A 19270-nucleotide genomic window follows, 5' to 3' on the forward strand; every position below is an offset into this window, starting at 1 on the left:
TGGGGTGCTCCCTGGGACAGCTCCACTCTGGATTCTGGGGTGCTCCCTGGGACAGCCCCACACTCTGGGCTCTGGGGTGCTCCCTGGGACAGCCCAACACACTGGGCTCTGGGGTGCTCCCTGGGACAGCCCCACACTCTGGGCTCTGGGGTGTTCCCTGGGACAGCTCCACACACTGGGCTCTGGGGTGCTCCCTGGGACAGCCCCACACTCTGGGCTCTGGGGTGCTCCCTGGGACAGCCCCACACTCTGGGCTCTGGGGTGCTCCCTGGGACAGCCCCACACTCTGGGCTCTGGGGTGCTCCCTGGGACAGCCCCACACTCTGGGCTCTGTGGTGCTCCCTGGGACAGCTCCACACTCTGGGCTCTGGGGTGCTCCCTTGGACAGCTCCACACACTGGGCTCTGAGGTGCTCCCTGGGACAGCTCCACACTCTGGGTTCTGGGGTGCTCCCTGGGACAGCTCCACACTCTGGGCTCTGGGATGCTCCCTGGGACAGCTCCACACACTGGGCTCTGAGGTGCTCCCTGGGACAGCTCCACACTCTGGGTTCTGGGGTGCTCCCTGGGACAGCTCCACACTCTGGGCTCTGGGGTGCTCCCTGGGACAGCTCCACTCTGGATTCTGGGGTGCTCCCTGGGACAGCCCCACACTCTGGGTTCTGGGGTGCTCCCTGGGACAGCTCCACACTCTGGGCTCTGGGGTGCTCCCTGGGACAGCTCCACTCTGGATTCTGGGGTGCTCCCTGGGACAGCCCCACACTCTGGGCTCTGGGGTGCTCCCTGGGACAGCCCCACACTCTGGGCTCTGGGGTGTTCCCTGGGACAGCCCCACACTCTGGGCTCTGGGGTGCTCCCTGGGACAGCTCCACACACTGGGCTCTGGGGTGCTCCCTGGGACAGCCCCACACTCTGGGCTCTGGGGTGTTCCCTGGGACAGCTCCACACACTGGGCTCTGGGGTGCTCCCTGGGACAGCCCCACACTCTGGGCTCTGGGGTGCTCCCTGGGACAGCCCCACACTCTGGGCTCTGGGGTGCTCCCTTGGACAGCTCCACACACTGGGCTCTGAGGTGCTCCCTGGTCCAGCTCCACACTCTGGGTTCTGGGGTGCTCCCTGGGACAGCTCCACACACTGGGCTCTGGGGTGCTCCCTGGGACAGCCCCACACTCTGGGTTCTGGGGTGCTCCCTGGGACAGCTCCACACACTGGGCTCTGGGGTGCTCCCTGGGACAGCCCCACACTCTGGGTTCTGGGGTGCTCCCTGGGACAGCTCCACACACTGGGCTCTGGGGTGCTCCCTGGGACAGCCCCACACTCTGGGCTCTGGGGTGTTCCCTGGGACAGCTCCACACACTGGGCTCTGGGGTGCTCCCTGGGACAGCCCAACACACTGGGTTCTGGGGTGCTCCCTGGGACAGCTCCACACTCTGGGCTCTGGGGTGCTCCCTGGGACAGCTCCACTCTGGATTCTGGGGTGCTCCCTGGGACAGCCCCACACTCTGGGCTCTGGGGTGCTCCCTGGGACAGCCCAACACACTGGGCTCTGGGGTGCTCCCTGGGACAGCCCCACACTCTGGGCTCTGGGGTGTTCCCTGGGACAGCTCCACACACTGGGCTCTGGGGTGCTCCCTGGGACAGCTCCACACACTGGGCTCTGGGGTGCTCCCTGGGACAGCTCCACACACTGGGCTCTGGGGTGCTCCCTGGGACAGCTCCACACTCTGGGCTCTGGGGTGCTCCCTGGGACAGCCCCACACTCTGGGCTCTGGGGTGCTCCCTGGGACAGCCCCACACTCTGGGCTCTGGGGTGCTCCCTGGGACAGCTCCACACACTGGGCTCTGGGGTGCTCCCTGGGACAGCCCCACACACTGGGCTCTGGGGTGCTCCCTGGGACAGCTCCACTCTGGATTCTGGGGTGCTCCCTGGGACAGCTCCACACACTGGGCTCTGGGGTGCTCCCTGGGACAGCTCCACACTCTGGGCTCTGGGGTGCTCCCTGGGACAGCTCCACACACTGGGCTCTGGGGTGCTCCCTGGGACAGCTCCACACACTGGGCTCTGGGGTGCTCCCTGGGACAGCTCCACACACTGGGCTCTGGGGTGCTCCCTGGGACAGCTCCACACACTGGGCTCTGGGGTGCTCCCTGGGACAGCCCCACACACTGGGCTCTGGGGTGCTCCCTGGGACAGCTCCACACACTGGGCTCTGGGGTGCTCCCTGGGACAGCCCCACACTCTGGGCTCTGGGGTGCTCCCTGGGACAGCTCCACCCACTGGGCTCTGGGGTGCTCCCTGGGACAGCCCCACACACTGGGCTCTGGGGTGCTCCCTGGGACAGCTCCACACACTGGGCTCTGGGGTGCTCCCTGGGACAGCCCCACACTCTGGGCTCTGGGGTGCTCCCTGGGACAGCCCCACACTCTGGGCTCTGGGGTGCTCCCTGGGACAGCCCCACACTCTGGGCTCTGGGGTGCTCCCTGGGACAGCTCCACACACTGGGCTCTGGGGTGCTCCCTGGGACAGCCCCACACTCTGGGCTCTGGGGTGCTCCCTGGGACAGCTCCACACACTGGGCTCTGGGGTGCTCCCTGGGACAGCCCCACACACTGGGCTCTGGGGTGCTCCCTGGGACAGCCCCACACTCTGGGTTCTGGGGTGCTCCCTGGGACAGCCCCACACTCTGGGTTCTGGGGTGCTCCCTGGGACAGCCCCACACTCTGGGTTCTGGGGTGCTCCCTGGGACAGCCCCACACTCTGGGCTCTGGGGTGCTCCCTGGGACAGCCCCACACTCTGGGTTCTGGGGTGCTCCCTGGGACAGCCCCACACTCTGGGCTCTGGGGTGCTCCCTGGGACAGCCCCACACTTGGGGCTCTGGGGAGCTCCGCCCTCTTGTTGAAGGCTCCACCCCCTTCGCGTGTGCAGGGCTCCTGCAGGCCCTCCCTCTACAAGGACTTTGGAAGCTTTTCCTTCTGTGACTCCACATCTCCAGTGACGGCCCGACAGTCCAGTCTTCTGCTTCTTGAGTCCACGTTGCTGATCCCCATAGCCACACGTTCTTCCTGTCTTCTGAACACTGTCAACCTCATTGGCATCGTACTGTTCACAGTCTCCCTCATGTTTCAGGGTGTGAGTATCAGCCGTCATCTTCCACACTCAGGTCCAGCTCTTTCTAGTTGTGCTTGTTTTCTTTTCATCTTGGGCTTGTCTGTTTTTGTATTTATTGATTTTTCATACTCCAAGAAATGGGTTCTCAACTGATATATCAATTTCTGTATTTCTCATGGCTCTAATTAGTCAGTTTATATGCCTAACTATTAAGCTATTCAAAATATACTTTAAATGCTTCCCCTGGGCTGGACGCCTTGTTCCACCGTGAGTTGACAACTGTAGACGAGGCTTGGCTCCATCCTCGGGGTCTTTCCGTCCTCAGGAGAGGACAGGAACGGGGTCCAGCGTCTTAGGTGCCTTCTGAAAGACAAGGAGGATTCCCTAGAAATGCAGGTCGTGGTGTTCCCAGCAGAACGTGCTGACCACACAGAGGTAGGGGGGCCCAGTGTGCAGCCAGGCCACAGTGGGTGCTTTGGACATAGGGCGGAGGCCCAGATGGGGCGGAGTGGCCACCAGTGTGGTTGGTGGGGAGGGCCAGGCAGGCGTTCTTCCCTGAATGACCTGCATTGCTGCGGATGCCACCACCAGGGATAGAATGCCCACTCCAGCCCCTCCGTCTCTCCCTCCCTCTCTGCCCCGTCCCTCCCTCCCTTTCTTCTTCCTTTTTTTTTCCTCAGGAGGAGATGAAGGATTTGTCTCTCTGTGCACAGTCCAGGCCCTGTCCCCCAAGTTTTGATACATAGCCTGTATCAAATCAATAAGCGTAATGTCCTGTGCCACTCTGCTTTTGGAATGTGTTGGGGTATTTGAGGCACAGAGTAAGGGGATCGAATTTTTTCCTGGTTCACAAATTCTTGGAAATGATACAGAGTTTCTCTGGTATTATTTTGTTTACTAATTATATCATCCCAATGATTTTTTTTTTTTTCAGCCTACAGCACCCGATATTCCCAGGCGTTCTCCCATCCAAGTACTAACCAGGGCCGACCCTGCTTAGCTTCTGAGATCAGACGAGATCGGGTGCATTCAGGGTGGTATGGCCGTAGACCATCCCAACGATTTTAAGTCCTGCCTGTCTCCTTTGTTCTATCTCCTAAGGACTGGGAGGTGTTCACAAAACCTGAAAGGCATCTATTAAACCCCCAGCACGCCGCCTCCATCTTCAGCATTTCACAGGAGCCTCAGACGTGTGTTCTGGTTCACTTTGGTCAGCCCTTGTAGGATTGTCGTCTGTCCTCACTCCAGATATTAATGGCATACATCGACACTTTATTCCATTTATGTTGAAATACAGTGTCAGAAATTAAAATTGTCAGGTCTCTCTTTTCTTTTCCCCTGTAGCTTTTGGATGACGCTTTAATTTTAACATTTCAACGTTGTTTTGCGTTACTGGTTTGTGTGGTAACTTTGGACACCAACTACCCGAAGTTGGGTCACACTCCTTAGATGAAGGACACTGTCCCCACAAGATGGCCACCTCTTCAGACACCACCTGCACACACAGGGGTCCCCAGGCCACCCTCGAGTCTGACTGGCTGGGGTCCCCAGGGACCTCTTCAGCTTCAATAACTCACAGCAAAGTGCGAACTCAGGACTGTACTTTCATTATGACAAACAAATTGCAAATAAGAGTCAGTCAGCTGCAGAGAGACACACAGGGTACGCAGACATGTGACCACACACAGAGCAGTGCCAGGCAGGGTGCTCACCAGGGCAGGGTGCTGGTGTTGGAGTTTGTATTGGGGTTTCCCTGTATGGGGGGTGATGGATCAACTCAGTGGCTGGGGGTTGAACCCCATCTGCAGCCCATCCTTTAACACCACATGGCTCACACCCCACCCCCCAATCTCACTGCCAGTTACTCTGGCAGGCCCAGCCACATCCTGAGTCATCTCCTGAGTACCTGTAAACACAAACCCAAGTGTAGTCCAGGGCCCACCATGAACAGCAGACACTCCTGCCACTCTGGAAGCGCTGAAGATTGAGAGGGTCCCTCCCAGGAAAGCGCAGGGGGTGGAGTGGAGGAAATCTAGCCAAATTCTTTATTCTATAGCATGTTAGCAAGTAGCTTCCTTCTGCCCTACGCGGATCTGTGATGCTTTGGTCTGCTTATAGTCAGAAGTTAGCACTCTGATCTTCAATGCTGTCACTAAGAATCCAGATTCTGTTCTGTGGCATGGGGTGTGGGCCCTTGGCCGTCTCACCGACCCCCTCTCAGACCACAGAGTTTTGAGAAGCTGCCCCTTCTGCCCTGCTCTTAGAGCACCCTACTCATGTTTCTACTCTGGAAATTTCCATCCTGATTGTCACTGACCATCTCCTGTGTGACGGGGATAGGAGAGCAGTAGCCCTGTGGACCCGGGCACTTTCACTAACTGGCTGTGTGCGTGTCAGTGGTTGAGCTGGAGCAAAGAGGATGTCTCAGAACCTCTGCCCTTGTTTCCTTTCAGATGACCTTCTGCTCACCTATCTGAGGACGCCCTTGGCTCTGGGGCTGGAATTCCCCGTGGGGTCTCAGGCCCCCTCTGGCTTTCACATGTGACACAGGGGCCTGTGGTGTCGTGCCATCGGGAGCGGCCTGCACACTGACCAGTGAGCACCATGCCTCCAGGGGCCACACAGGTGGCTCCTCAGCCTCCGGGGAGCTTCTAGGAACCCCCATTCCCAGGCAGCCCATGAACTCCCTGGGTTTTAGCTCTGGGGACCCAGGGGAAGGACTAACAGGGTCACTCCTGCCTCCCCTCCCCCACCCCCCCCAGAGCACTGGTGCCCTGGTTACTGGGAGCTGTCTGGACACGCACTTCCGAGCCTGCTTCTCTTCCCAGTGCAGCTGAGCCACGCTGGAATTTTCCAAAAGAACGTTGCTGAGATCTGCAGGAGGATGGGAAAGGAAAACCAGGGGAGGACAAACGGCCTGTAAATAGACCTGCTCTCAACGGGAGGCTCCAGTCTCCCAGGAGGGCACAGAGCAGCCCTGTGTGCTGACCCCCCAGCCCCTGCCTAGGGCAGGTGAGTCCAGCTCAGCTTGTCTGCTTGTGCCCCAGGCTCCAGCTCCCAGCTTTGTGCCAGGCACTGCACGTCCCCCCACCCACCCCCAGGAAGGGGCTTGTTCCCTGTGTGTGATAGTTGCCAGCACCTCCAAACTCTCTGTGCCACTGCAGAAGCCCGTCCCTGCTCACCGTTCCTTGTCCCTACCATGTCAAACACACACAGATGTCAGGGGCAAAGACCCCCATGACTGTGTCCAGATTCTTTGAAGAGGGCAAAGAATTCCTGGCTAGGGTGGAGACACCACTTCCTCAGGAAGTCTTTTCAGCCTGTGGGTCCCCTAATCTCCCAGACAGCAGCTGTCTTTACCCTGAGCATGCACAGACACTCCTGCAGGTGTGTGTGCGGGGGGCAAAAATGCTAACCTGCAGGTGGGGGGGCACAGACGCTCTCCTGCAGGTGGGGAGCACAGACGCTCTCCTGCAGGTGGGGGGGCACAGACACTCTCCTGCAGGTGGGGGGGCACAGACTCTCTCCTGCAGGTGGGGAGCACAGATGCTCTCCTGCGGGGGGGGGCACAGACGCTCTCCTTCAGATGGGGGGGCACAGATGCTCTCCTGCAGGTGGGGAGCACAGACGCTCTCCTGTGGGTGGGGGGGCACAGACGCTCTCCTGCAGGTGGGGGGGGCACAGACGCTCTCCTGCAGGTGGGGAGCACAGATGCTCTCCTGCGGGGGGGGGCACAGACGCTCTCCTTCAGATGGGGGGGCACAGATGCTCTCCTGCAGGTGGGGGGGCACAGACGCTCTCCTGCAGGTGGGGAGCACAGATGCTCTCCTGCGGAGGGGGGGCACAGACGCTCTCCTTCAGATGGGGGGGCACAGACGCTCTCCTACAGGTGGGGGGGGCACAGACGCTCTCCTACAGGTGGGGAGCACAGACGCTCTCCTGCGGGGGGGGCACAGACGCTCTCCTTCAGGTGGGGGGGGCACAGACATTCTCCTGCAGGTGGGAGGGCACAGACGGTCTCCCGCAGGTAGGGAGCACAGATGCTCTCCTGCAGGTGGGGCCACTTTTTCCTTCGAGGATTCTCTTTGTACCATCTCTCCTGATGCCTGCCAAGGAGGTAGGCACGAGGGGGTGACTGATCAAAACCCTCTTACCAGTGAAGGAAACTCATCAGTCTAGTTAAAGGGAGTCACAGGAGGAAGTGAAAAGCTGCTCCTGGGAGTCTGGCTGTCCTCCCACCTGAACTCACATGACAGTGGGAACAAGGTCGGCTGGCTCTCACTCCCCGAGCTGTGCTCTGCTCACAGTTCAAAGAACCCCAGAAGAGTTTAGAAGTCATTGAGCATTCTGCACTCTGCTTGGGTGGTTCTCAACCAAAGCCAATATTGTAGGAATTTTAAAAAAGAATCTTTTAGAAGGAATCCCCTGAAACAGCTTGCCTTTATCCATCTATCCATCCATCCACCTCCTATTATCATCCATCCATCCTTCATCCATCCCTCCATCCATCCCTCCATCCATCCATCTATACCTCAATCCATCCATCTATACCTCAATCCATCCATCCCTCCATCCATCCATTCCTCCATCAACCCATACCTCCATCCATCCCTCCATCCCTCCATCCATCCCTCCATCCATCCTTCCATCCATCCATCCATCCCTCCATCCATCCCTCCATCCATCCATCCCTCCATTCATCCATCCATCCCTCCATCCATCCATCCCTCCATCCATCCCTCCCTCCCTCCCTCCATCCATCCATCCATCCCTCCATTCATCCATCCATTCCTCCATCCATCCGTACCTCCATCCATCCCTTCATCCATCCTTCCATCCATCCATCCATCTATCCCTCCATCCCTCCATCCATCCCTCCATCCCTTCATCCATCCATCCATCCCTCCATCCATCCATCCCTCCCTCCATCCATCCATCACTCCATCCATCTATCCCTCCCTCCATCCATCCTTCCATTCATCCATACATCCTTCCATCCCTCCATACCTCCATCCATCCCTCCATCCCTCCATCCAGCCTTCCATCCATCCATCCATCTATCCCTCCATCCATCCATCCATCCATCCCTCCATCCATCCATCCCTCCATTCATCCATCCCTCCATTCATCCGTCCATCCATCCCTCCATCCCTCCATCCCTCCATGCATCCTTCCATCCATCCATCTATCCATCCATCCATCCATCCCTCCATCCATCCATCCATCCCTCCATCCATCCCTCCATCCCTCCCTCCATCCCTCCATCCATCCATCCACCCCTCCATCCATCCATCACTCATCATCCATCTGCTATCATTCATTATCATCTTTCCATCAATCATCATCCATCCATCTCTCCATCCATTTACCACCCTCCCTTCCCACCCCACACCCCCTTTGTCCCTCCTCCCCCTCCTCCCACCCCCTCTGTCCATTCTCAGCTATGGGACTGCCTTCTTATGGCCTTTCCCCACCCACCCTGTTATGTGTCACCATTGTCCATTGGCAGATGGTGTCAGAGATGCTGAGATTTCTCCTTACTTTTAAAATAAGATGCTTCCAACAGACATTTTCATGTATTTGCACCTCGGAGTGATTAAATTTCTCAGGGTAAGGCTGCTGTCCTCCATGACCCCCCTGGTGGGGGGCATGTTGCACACACTGCCACCCCCACCCGTGCTGCCAGAGCCCCTTGTCTGCAGACAGCTGTCAGGGACCCGTGACTCAGGTGGGACACCATCCACCCTGCCCCGGGGAGCAGGCACGATCCATCTGCGCCAGCCATACTCACTTCATTGCTCCCGCACACAGATTGGTCTTTAGAGGGCCTGTGGCCTAGTTCTGGCTGAGAAGGAGGAAGAGACGTGATGGGGAGTGTTTCCCTGCAGAGCCTGTGGAGGAAGCCAGGCTGTCCCTGTCCTCTTGCAGGATGCCGCGCCTGGATGCAGATCAGTCATCTCACTACAGCAAGGCCACGAGTCCACCTGCCCTAGAAGGAGACACAGACACAGACAGAGCTTGGGCTCCTGATCGCAGTTCATGTCCCTGAACCAGCCCTGGACCACCTGTTTGTTTAAGACCCGACCTGGCCAGGTGTTCCGTTGTGTGATCTGAATGCAGTCCTAGGTGACATGAGAGGAGACAGGGACAGCGAGGGAATGAGGGGGTTAGGGGAGGAAGCTGTGACCCAGTGCACATTTCCCTTTTGCAGAAAGGGGCTGATAGCAAGAGGGACTGCAGACTGTTGCCTCTGGGGAGCGCTGGGCTGGGGCTTCAGCACATCCCAGGGAGGCCAGGGCTCTGTGGGCCCCGGGGAGCTGCCTTCACAGCCAATCTCAAGGCCAGCATCCCCTTCCTGTGTGACCCTGGGCTAGCAGTTAACCTCACCAAACCCCAGTGTCTTCATCTCTAAATGAAAACAGCTGTGTCTTGACCCAACTACAGCACTGGACACAGTAGGTGCCTTGGAAGCAGCAGCTCAGCTTCTCCTCTGTTGGTGGCACTGGGGGTGGGGAGTGGTGCGGTGGGAGTGGGGAGCTATTTTCTGACATCCGAGGATCCGTCCCCTTTTCTGAGGACAAGAGAACAGATTTGTTCTGTGTGACTGAAGTGAGTACACAGCTATCACAGATGGAGCTTCAGGACGGCAGGTTCCACTCAGTAACACAAAGGAACACTCAGCTTCCGGAACAGCTCGGATAAGAAGGCTGCTCCCGAGGCTAGGGGCCCTAGTCCCTAAGCGTGAGGCTGAGGGAGCCGTCCATGTGCTGAGGTTCTGCAGAAGGGAGTCCTGGGCTGGGCAGTGGTGGCAACTGAGGGCCAGTCCAGCCCTGAGAGGCTGATGCTATAGCTGGTAGCTGGGTGGTCAGGGTTCCCAACTGCCCCTGGCTTTGGCATAATTGCTTGGTGTGTGTTCCTGCCTCCTCATGGAGCCAAAACCTCCTGCTGAGGCCATGCAGTCACCTTCCCTGGACTTCCCCTCTGCTCTGTGCCCCAGGCAGGGTGAACTGGGCTTCCCCGGCACCCCACAGTACCCACAAGTAACTCAGCCCGACCCTTTTCAATCAAGCCCATGAGCCCGTGTGAGATGTGGGCAGGACCCATGTCCACCTCCTGGGGGATGTCAGGCCAGGTGTCAGGGCTGGCCCCCAGGAGGACCTGAGTGCTGGGCGAATGTGGTCTGTGGCAGCCCTGGGCACTAACACTGGCTTATTTTTTTTTCCCTTGGAGTAAGAGTTTTATTTTAAGCAAACCTCCTTAATTGGACTAAACCCATAGCAAATGGCCATTGGCACCTTTTCATTTTTAACAAGTTCGTCTGGGTTTCCTAGATATTAGATGTGCAGGGTGTTGGCAGGGTCTGGGGAGCCCTCCTGTTTCCCAGTGGCTTTGATGTTTTCTGTACAGATGACCCTTGAGCAGAGGCCACCCCCATGTGGGACTTGTGGTCAGGGCACTGTCTGTACGGCTCTGATGCTTTATGTCAGGACCTGGGGACAAGAGCTGCCTCTCAGGGGAGGAAGGGGATTGAGGACTGGCCAGAGCACGTGGGAGCTGCATTGGCTGACACTGACCTCATGCCCCAGCCCGGGGGGCAGGCAGGCCCGAGGGAGAGTGGGGGTGGCATCCATCTGCTGTGGGCCTGGGTTGGGCCAGTGGGGTCCTCAGAGACAAAGCCCTCCTGCCAGGCACGACCCACCCTCCATTCAGCAGGACAGGGATTGTCAGGCAGGAGCCTTGGGGGTAAACCATGCTGAGTCTGAGAGGTCTAGGTCTTGGCCATTTTGAGCCTCTATGACCTGAGATACACTGGAGCTTGGCAGTCAGCCCTGGGCCTGCTACTTATTACCAGCAACACAAGAATGAGAGCAACTTCCAATGTCACGTCTCAGCTCCAAGTGTCAATTTGTGGTCAGAAGGCAGCATCACTCAGGCTGGGGTGACCAGACACGCTCTACATACCTCTTGCCCACAGCGCTCTGCCCACCCTGGACTCCTTGCTGCCCCATGCCCAGCCAGACACAGGACATGAGTTGCCAGGGAGCAGGGCGGGGGCCTGCAGGTTAAGGACAGTAGCCCTGGGGCTGCATCTGCTGGTCCTCTTCCTATGTTTAGGGAGGGGGTCTGGTTAAACTGACTTAGTAGGGTTATTGCTAAAACTGCCCTCTACAAGGCCAGAGACAGAAACCTAAGGTGAACAGACAAGGGTCTGGTTGAGGAGAGAGTCTTTGTCATTCAGCCCCAGCTTCCTGCAAGGGTCTCCATTTTCAGCCTTGAGCAAGGCCCCAACAAGGCATCCGTGGGCCCCTGGCCTCTCCTGCCCATCACTCTCCTGGGCCCTCTCTGCACACCAGTGACTTGGCAGGAGCCCCTTCCAGCCCTTGCCCTAGTTGGGCTCCCTGGCCCCCTATCACAGCCCAGGAGTGTGACCTTGAGGCTCCAAGACCACAGAAGACCCCTCTCACCCGCCTCCTTCCTCCTTTCACCACCCAGGTGGATGCTCTTCAGCTGAAACATTGCTGAGATGGCGCTCTGCCTGCTGCTGCTGCTACATGCCAGATCCTAACATTCTCAAGCCTCTTTGTAGTCCTCATAATTAGCATTTAATGATTGCAAAAATATTCACAAGGACATCCACATGTAAAAAAATGTATGAATGTAGACACTGACCTGACACCTTTCACAAAAATTAACACAAACGGATAACAGACCTATGTATAACATGCACAATTGTAAAACTTTTGGAAGATAACATAGGAGAAAACCTAGGTGACCTTGAATTTGGCAATGAGGTTTTAGATACAACACCAAAAGCACAGTTCATGAAAGAAAAAGAAAAAAGAGAAGATAAGTTGCTAAGTTGAGTTCATTGAAATTAAAAACTGCTGCTCTATGAAAGACGCTGTTATGAGAACAAAAAGATGAGCCGGTGACTGGGAGGAGTATTTGCAAAGCGTATATCTGGTAAAGGCCATATACTCAGAATATAGACTATAAGGAGCTCTTACTACTCATAAGAAAATCATCCCATTAATACTTGGGCAAAGATTTGAATGGATTCCTCCCAAAGAAGACAGACAGATGTAAATAAGCACCTGGAACTAAGGGAGTTGCAAGTTAAGACAACGAGACTTCACCACACACTACGAGAATGGCCAGAACCCATCCAGACGCTGACAAGGGTGTGAGGCGACAGGTGCACTCAGGTGAGCCAGTGGGGATGCAAAATGGCACAGCCGCTTCAGAAGACAGCTCGGTGATTTCCTACAAAACCGAGCATACTCAAACCATATGGCAGAGCAATTATGCTCCCTGGTATTTATCCAAATGAGGAGGAAATATATGTCCACACAGAAACCTGCACAAGGAGGTTTATAGCAGCTTTATTCCCCACTGTGAAGGTTTGCAAGCCACCAAGATGTCCTTCAGCAGGTGAGTGGATGAACAGACTGTGGTACATCCAGACAGCGGAGTATTATTCAGCACTAAAAGAGATGAGCTCTCAAGCCACGAGGATCACAAAGGAAGCTTAAATGCAGGTTACGGAGTGAAAGGATCCAGTCTGAAGCACACTGTGTAATCCCAACTTGGTGACATCATGGAGGACACAAAACTGGGCAGGCGGTGGGAGTTGGTGGGTGCCAGGGGTGGCTGGCCGAAGAGGGAACAGGGGTACTGCAAGGCAGCAAGACGGTCTTGTGTGGTCAGTCCTGCCAGCTGCATGTCATTACCAACACCTGTAGAAACTACCCACAGAGAGGACCCCTAAGTCCCTGTGGTTAGTAATAATGACACCCCCTGTGTTCATTGGCTGTAACAATGCACCCTGCCAGTGCAAGATGTCAGTAATGGAGAAACGGGTTTGCAAGGAAGAGTGAAGAAGGGCTATGTGGGAAGTCTCTAATTTTCTGCCCAATTTTTCTGTGATCCCACAACTACACTAGGAAAGGAAATCTTTCTGACATGGTATATTCACAAAAGAGGGACATACGTTTTTTAATACAGTGCCTTCAAAGTTGATTGGATTATGGTAGTAATACATAGCACTGGTTGTGATAAAGACTGCCCATCAACCCCCAAATCCAGTCTTTCTCTTTTCTCTCATAATAGCACCCCTAGTTCTCAGCTGGATATAGGCTGCCTGGATTAAACAAATCTTTCCGCAGTCTCTTTTTACAGCTGAGTGTGGCTATCTGACAAAAAGTTTTAGCCAATAAAATGTCCAAGGTTGTGTGTGAAACTCCTTAAAGGAAGTGTATCTGATTTTCCCATTTCCTTCTTCTAGCTGGTGGGAACGCACATGTAATGGCTGGAGCACATGCAGCCATTTTGGACCATGATGCAAAGTCCAGCATGGAGGCCATGTGTGAGGGGATAGTACACAGGAGACCTGGGTCCCTCACTCCTGCAACACCCAGCTAAATCCAGTATTGAGCAGGTCATTGGTGGGCTTCAAACTCATGGGATACTGAAAGGGTATTTTTCATTGAAATCTTCCTTTTGCTGGCCACAGAGCTCTTGGGAATGAGATTGGCTAGCAAAAATGCAGCCTAATTTGAACATTGACTAATAACCCAAAAATATACGAAAAGAGAACAAAATCAGTTAAGTGTGAAAGAGCTGACGAGCAGGGTGGAGTGATGGCTGCCACTGGGGATGGTGAGCCTTGTGCACCCAGAAACAGGGGCCTGCATGCTCCACAGAGGAGCTGATCTCTCACAGCCGCACCAATTCTGGAGTAAATGTACACACCAAGCTCTGTGTACACACATACATGCATGCTACGTGTGCATTGCTTTTCAAAATACTTTCATGTAAGTTCATACAAATTAAAAAAACACAAATGTAGCCAGTACACACTTTTCTCATGGGGACCATTTTCTACTTTTCCTGAAGCATCAGTGGCTCATGGCCCTGGCTTTGTGGAATGCGTCTGCTTGTCAGGCAGTGCAGCACTTCCCGAATCCCACTTCTGCTAACGAGGTTGTGATTAACCTGTCTGGGCGCAGAGAGCTGTGTGTGTGTCTGTGGGAGTGACTTGACTGTAGTGAGACTCAGGACAGAGGTCACTGCCTCACAAAGCTGGTGACAAAGTTCAGCCTGGACACTGCAGGAGGCAGCCCCTGCCAGTGACATGTGTAACTAGGAAAGCTGGCCTGGCCATCCCCTGAGCTACTCCTCGTCCGTAAAGGCTCTGTGCCCACCCCGGGAAGCAGAAAGCGCAGATACCGTCTCTGTGCTGCAGGGCCTGAAAATGCTCCACCCACCAAGCCCTGGGCCCTTCCAGTCTGTTAGGTAATTGCCCCAGAGAAAGCCCCTCCCCCAGAAAGCCCCTTCCTACTTTCTACAAAGTTACAGCTCCTCTCTAAGCATGGGAAGTTGCCCTCTAAAAAACAGGGAATTGCCATCCAGCCGCAAAACTTATTCATCTCCCTATCCCAATTACCCGTTGAAAATTTCAAACTTATGACCTGCCCCTACCGGCTCTTCCGCCAGAGCAGTAACTCCTTATTGGCTATTCAACCATCCCTTCACCATTCTAAGACCTCCCCCAACCGAACTTAAATAAGGGTGTGCTTTTCTTTTCTCTCTCTCTTCCTTCTCTCCTCCTTGGTGTTGTTACTCTACAGCATCCCCCCTCACCAATAAAGACCTTTCGTACAAGCCTTGACGGTCTGTGAGATCTCTGCCGGTCAAGTGCCTCCCCTTTCATCTGGTGTAATTAGGGAACGCTCCCAAGGGTAGCTTCTACCCCTTCCACGGGGTTTTAGCTTCTGGGGGCTCCCTATCCTCTTCTCGCACTCCCAGCACTCACCACGGCATTGGCTTGTGTCCATCTGCCAAGGCCCTCTAACCAGCACTCAACACCGGCCTGGTCCAGACTCGGTGAGTTCCCCTGTGGAAGTGAGTTTTCCCTGATGGTGGGCTGGGTTGCTTACCCTCCTGGTGATTGCCCCGTTTCTTGATTCCCATTCTCTCTCCTCCTCCTGCCCCTTGTTCTTCTGTCCCCTCCCTCTGGTGCCTCAGCCCCTGGGGGGTGAACTGCAGCTGGGGCTCACCACGTCCAGACCTTCTAGCTCCTTGCCCATCCTGCCAGCCTGCTCCCTCCCCCAGACTTACAAAGATGCCTGTTTGGGCTGCCCAGAGCCTGCTCTCCAGAGAGCCTCACTGAGAACTGCTCCTTCCCAAGGGACTAGCGCACCCCTGGGAGCAGGTGGGCTGCCTGCAGGGGTTTGGGGTGCAGGTACCCATCTAGGTGGGGCTCAGGTGTCCGGTATGCAGAGGGGACATTGCCAGGGAGATGTCAGGTCAGCAGCTCCTCACCTGCAGGGCTGGGCCTTATTTCTAGCTACTCATCAACTTATGTGTTTGTTTATTTATTCAACAAACATCCTTGGAAGGGATGGGGAGCAGGCAAGGGATTGGGGGGCAGGCAGGAGTTTGAGGACCCTGCCTTCCTGTAGCCGGCATCTTAGGGACAGAGACAGGGCCTAGAAATTGTCAAACACCATGCATTATAGCTGTGATAGACACTAGGAAGAAACGAGATGGACACAGGTTTTTGTCACATCCCTCAGCACGAGGGGTGTCCATCTCCCACCACCTCTGAAATGCCTGTGACTTCTCTGACCGCAGAGACTGGCGGGAGGGAGGGATGCGAGGCTGGGCCTGCAGACACCTGGCTGTTGCTCTCTGGGCCTCCTGCCCTCAGACGGCCACGAAGCAGAATGGGTCCAGCCTGGGGGGACAAGCAGCATGTGGGGTGCCCCCAAGGCGGCCAGCACAACCAGTCCTGAGAAACGAGGAGCCCCAAGCTTTGGGTCACATGTCACAACTCAGGAGATGACAGATGCCAGGCAAAGAGGGGCAAACTCAGGGAGAAAACCTGGGGGCCAGCTGGGAGTGGGAGATGACGTTTACGCTGAGACGGAAAGGAGAAGCGGAGTTATTCAGAGTGGAGGCTGGAGTGTCCCAGGGAGAGAGGCAGCAGGTGCCCAGGGCCTGGGGAGGAGGAAGGCCCGGCGTCTGCACAGAGGATGGGGAGTCCTCGCGTTTCTCGGCAGTCCCCAGTCTGGCCTCATGCTCAGCGTGCCATTGTGCTGGATAAATACCTATCGATTGATTGAGGATATCAGCTATTGTTGTCAGTGACAAAGCAGCTGGGCCCGAGGGGCGTCCAGCCCGTGTGTCTCTCTTTTCGTGTGTCTCTCATCGATTCTGAGTCTGTCAGTCACATGGGGTCAGGCTGCTCCGGGCCCAGCCTTGCTGGTACTGGCTGGATGTGCTCACTGATCTGTGGTCAGTTGGTGGGTTGGTGGGACTACTGCTCTAGACTGGCCTTGCTCCTGTGCTTGGTGGCTGGTGGCTATCAGCTGGGGTGGCTGGTGACCCCGCGGCTGGTGCAGCCCTGGGCCTGTTATCATGGAGGTGTCAGGAGCACTATCCCACCCTGTGTTTCTCTCACATGTCAGGTGAAGGCCTGTGTGGGTGACCTCTGAGTCCCCCAAGCCAGAAGCTGCCTGTGAGTCCTTGTCATGGCAAGGGCGCCCCGCAGGCTGCCTGATGGGCAGATTGCACATTTGCCAAAGTCGCCTGTTCACCAGAGCCTGTCCCCATAGCTAAGAAGGGTCAGGAGAAGCTCCAGACACAGCTGTGCTGCTCCTGAAAAGTGGGGACCACAACGGGCCCAGGGACCTTCCTTTCTTGGGGAGCACCTCCCTTCCTCAGAGCAGGCAGGGAGGCACCCCTGGGCAGCATCAGAGACATCCTGGTCATAAGGGGCAGGCCTGTGACCCCGCTTCCTGCCTGGGACTAGCCCCTCTCCAGCACATGGCCCCATGAGTCCTGACGGGGCCTGCAGCTCGGACGTCCTCCTGCTCGCCCCTGCCCCACCCCTGCACTGTAGACAGAGCCACCACCAGGGAACATACCTGGATGCCCCTTCCACTTCGAGTGACCCTCAGGGCTCCATGGTCCCAGAGGTGCCTCAGAGGTCCTCAGGATCTGGCCTGGACACCCCTGCCCTGCCCTGCGTAGACACACTCAGGCCCTGGGGCCCTCAACTCGCAGCATCCTCTGCCTGGCTGAGCCGTCCCACTTCAGAAGCTTGAGTATCAAACTTGTCTCAGTCCTGGAGCTGGCTGGCCCCCAGTTTGGTGTGGATGGGGGCAGCACGCCATTGGGGGACGCATTCAGTGTCCCTGACCAGAAAGGAGAGGGATGGTTCTCACCTCCCGGGGGTGTGGGGAGGGTGAGGAGGTAGGGACGCAGGCAGTCTGGCATCCAGCCGGCACTTAGCGAGGAAGAACTCAGATGCTGAGAGGTGCTCCTCACTTCCTGGATCGTGTCTCTGCTCATGGACTTGAGCTGCATCCGTTACTGACGTTGTTAATATTGATGTGACTATTTCAGAGCAGGGAGCAGGTGGACTCACCCAGCCCAGCTGGTGCGGGTTCCTTGCCGGCGCCTCTCTGTGCCGCCACGGGAAATAAGCAAGTGTGTTTCTTCCTGCCTGTCTGTCTTCTCTTTGTTGGTTTTACTCTTCTAGTTTTTTAGCCCAGGTCGGAGGCTCCTGGTAGGTAAGCAGAGTCCCCAAAACAGAGCTGACCCACGCCTGGCAGGTGTCGGACCCACCTTGGCATTCCAGCCCGAGGGGCCTCTGCATAGCTCGCACCTGGCAGAGTTGGGGTCCCGTTGTTCCCCACAGCCCCTGGCCTGAGTGTGGGAGGCCACGTGGATCAAGGGGTATTTTTGGTAAGTAGGGCTGAGTTTAATACATTCTCGGTGTTAGGACATGGAACGCCAGACAGCCTAAAAATACTCTGGTTGAGACATGTTCTCAACAAACAGTCGAATTAACGGAGCCTGCCATCAACTCTCCCCAGCCATGAGTTTCTCAAACATTTATCAAACATGGGGTCAGGCCCCTTGGGAGGCTGAGGGCTTGGACCCCAGCGCAGTATGTCTGGCCTCCAGCCCTGGCCGTGACGTTTAGCTGTGTGACCTCGGCCTCTCTGTGGCTCAGAGTCTTCTGTTTTTATTACACAAATGTAAGGTATACAACATGATATTGGGATAAACTCACACACTCAGTGAAATGATTAGTCCAGGAGGTGAGAGCATCAAAGTCTCCCTTACCAGAACGTTTCTGGAGCGCCAGGTGTCAAGAACAGTCCCCTGCTGTGATTAGAGCTCCAGGTTTATCCCCTCAGCAAGTGTGACTTTGTAACCTGCGCCTTCCCAATGCCCCACATCCCCCACCCCTGGTCAAACGGGTGCTTCCAGCTGTTCCTAGGCATTCAGCTTCATTCAATCAGCTTCTAAGAAGACCCTCTGGCTTCTGTGACTTGACCCGATGCCTTCCAGGTTCATCCCGTCTGTCACCAGTGACGCATCTCCTTTTCAGAGGCTGAGTGACCCTCTGCTCAGCACACGCCTCCTGTTCTCTGTGCACCTGTCTGGAGATGGCCACTGAAGCTGTCTGCATCTCTGAGCTACCTTGCTGGGTGCTGCGACAACCATGGAGGGGAGGTTTCTGCAGGGGTGCTGATTTCATTTCCCTAGAGAGGGCTTCCTGGGTGGAGTGGCAGCTCCATTTCTGAGTTTCTGGGGAACTTTCACAGTGGTCTCCAGACTGGCTCTGCCCACCCCGCTCTGTTCACTGGTGCACAAGGATACTCCAGCAGGTATTTCACAGCCTCCCAAGAGTGTCCGTGTGCAGCGCCTGAAACAGGCCCCACGAGAGGCTGCACAGTGCCCACAGATCACCCGACCCTGGCCAGGCAGGGTCAGGGCCGCAGCTTCCTGCACAATGCAACACTCGTGTGTAAGTGTGACTAGCTACAGACAGCCCACTGCTGGCTGCAAGCCGCCCAGAAAGATTGCTGCTCGCCGCGTGTTCCGTGTGTACTGTGCGCTATATTCTCACAACAAAGTAAGTGAGAGAAAAGGAAATGTCATCAAGGAAGGTAAAATATATTTGTGGCTCATCGAGTGGGAGCAGATCCTCATAAAGTTTCCATCCCTGTCGTCTTCACTTGAGCAGCCCGAGGAGGATGAGGAAGAGCGGGGCAGGTCTGGCCGTCTCCGGCAGAGGCGGGAGAAGATTTGCATTAAGTGTGAACCCTGTGTGGCTCAGACTCGGTGGTTCAAGGGTCCAGT

At 56.1% G+C, this 19270-nt stretch overlaps 1 non-coding gene across 1 annotated transcript; it reads right to left on the reverse strand.

Moving 5' to 3' along the window:
* Nucleotides 1-4041: 4041 nt before the first annotated feature.
* Nucleotides 4042-4160, reverse strand: LOC128582639 (5S ribosomal RNA). The gene has a single exon (XR_008379092.1). It is a non-coding gene; the product is annotated as a 5S ribosomal RNA (ribosomal RNA).
* Between the last annotated feature and the right edge of the window lie 15110 nt (nucleotides 4161-19270).

The sequence above is a fragment of the Nycticebus coucang genome, chromosome 3, assembly GCF_027406575.1.
Source record: "Nycticebus coucang isolate mNycCou1 chromosome 3, mNycCou1.pri, whole genome shotgun sequence".
Taxonomy (NCBI): domain Eukaryota; kingdom Metazoa; phylum Chordata; class Mammalia; order Primates; family Lorisidae; genus Nycticebus; species Nycticebus coucang.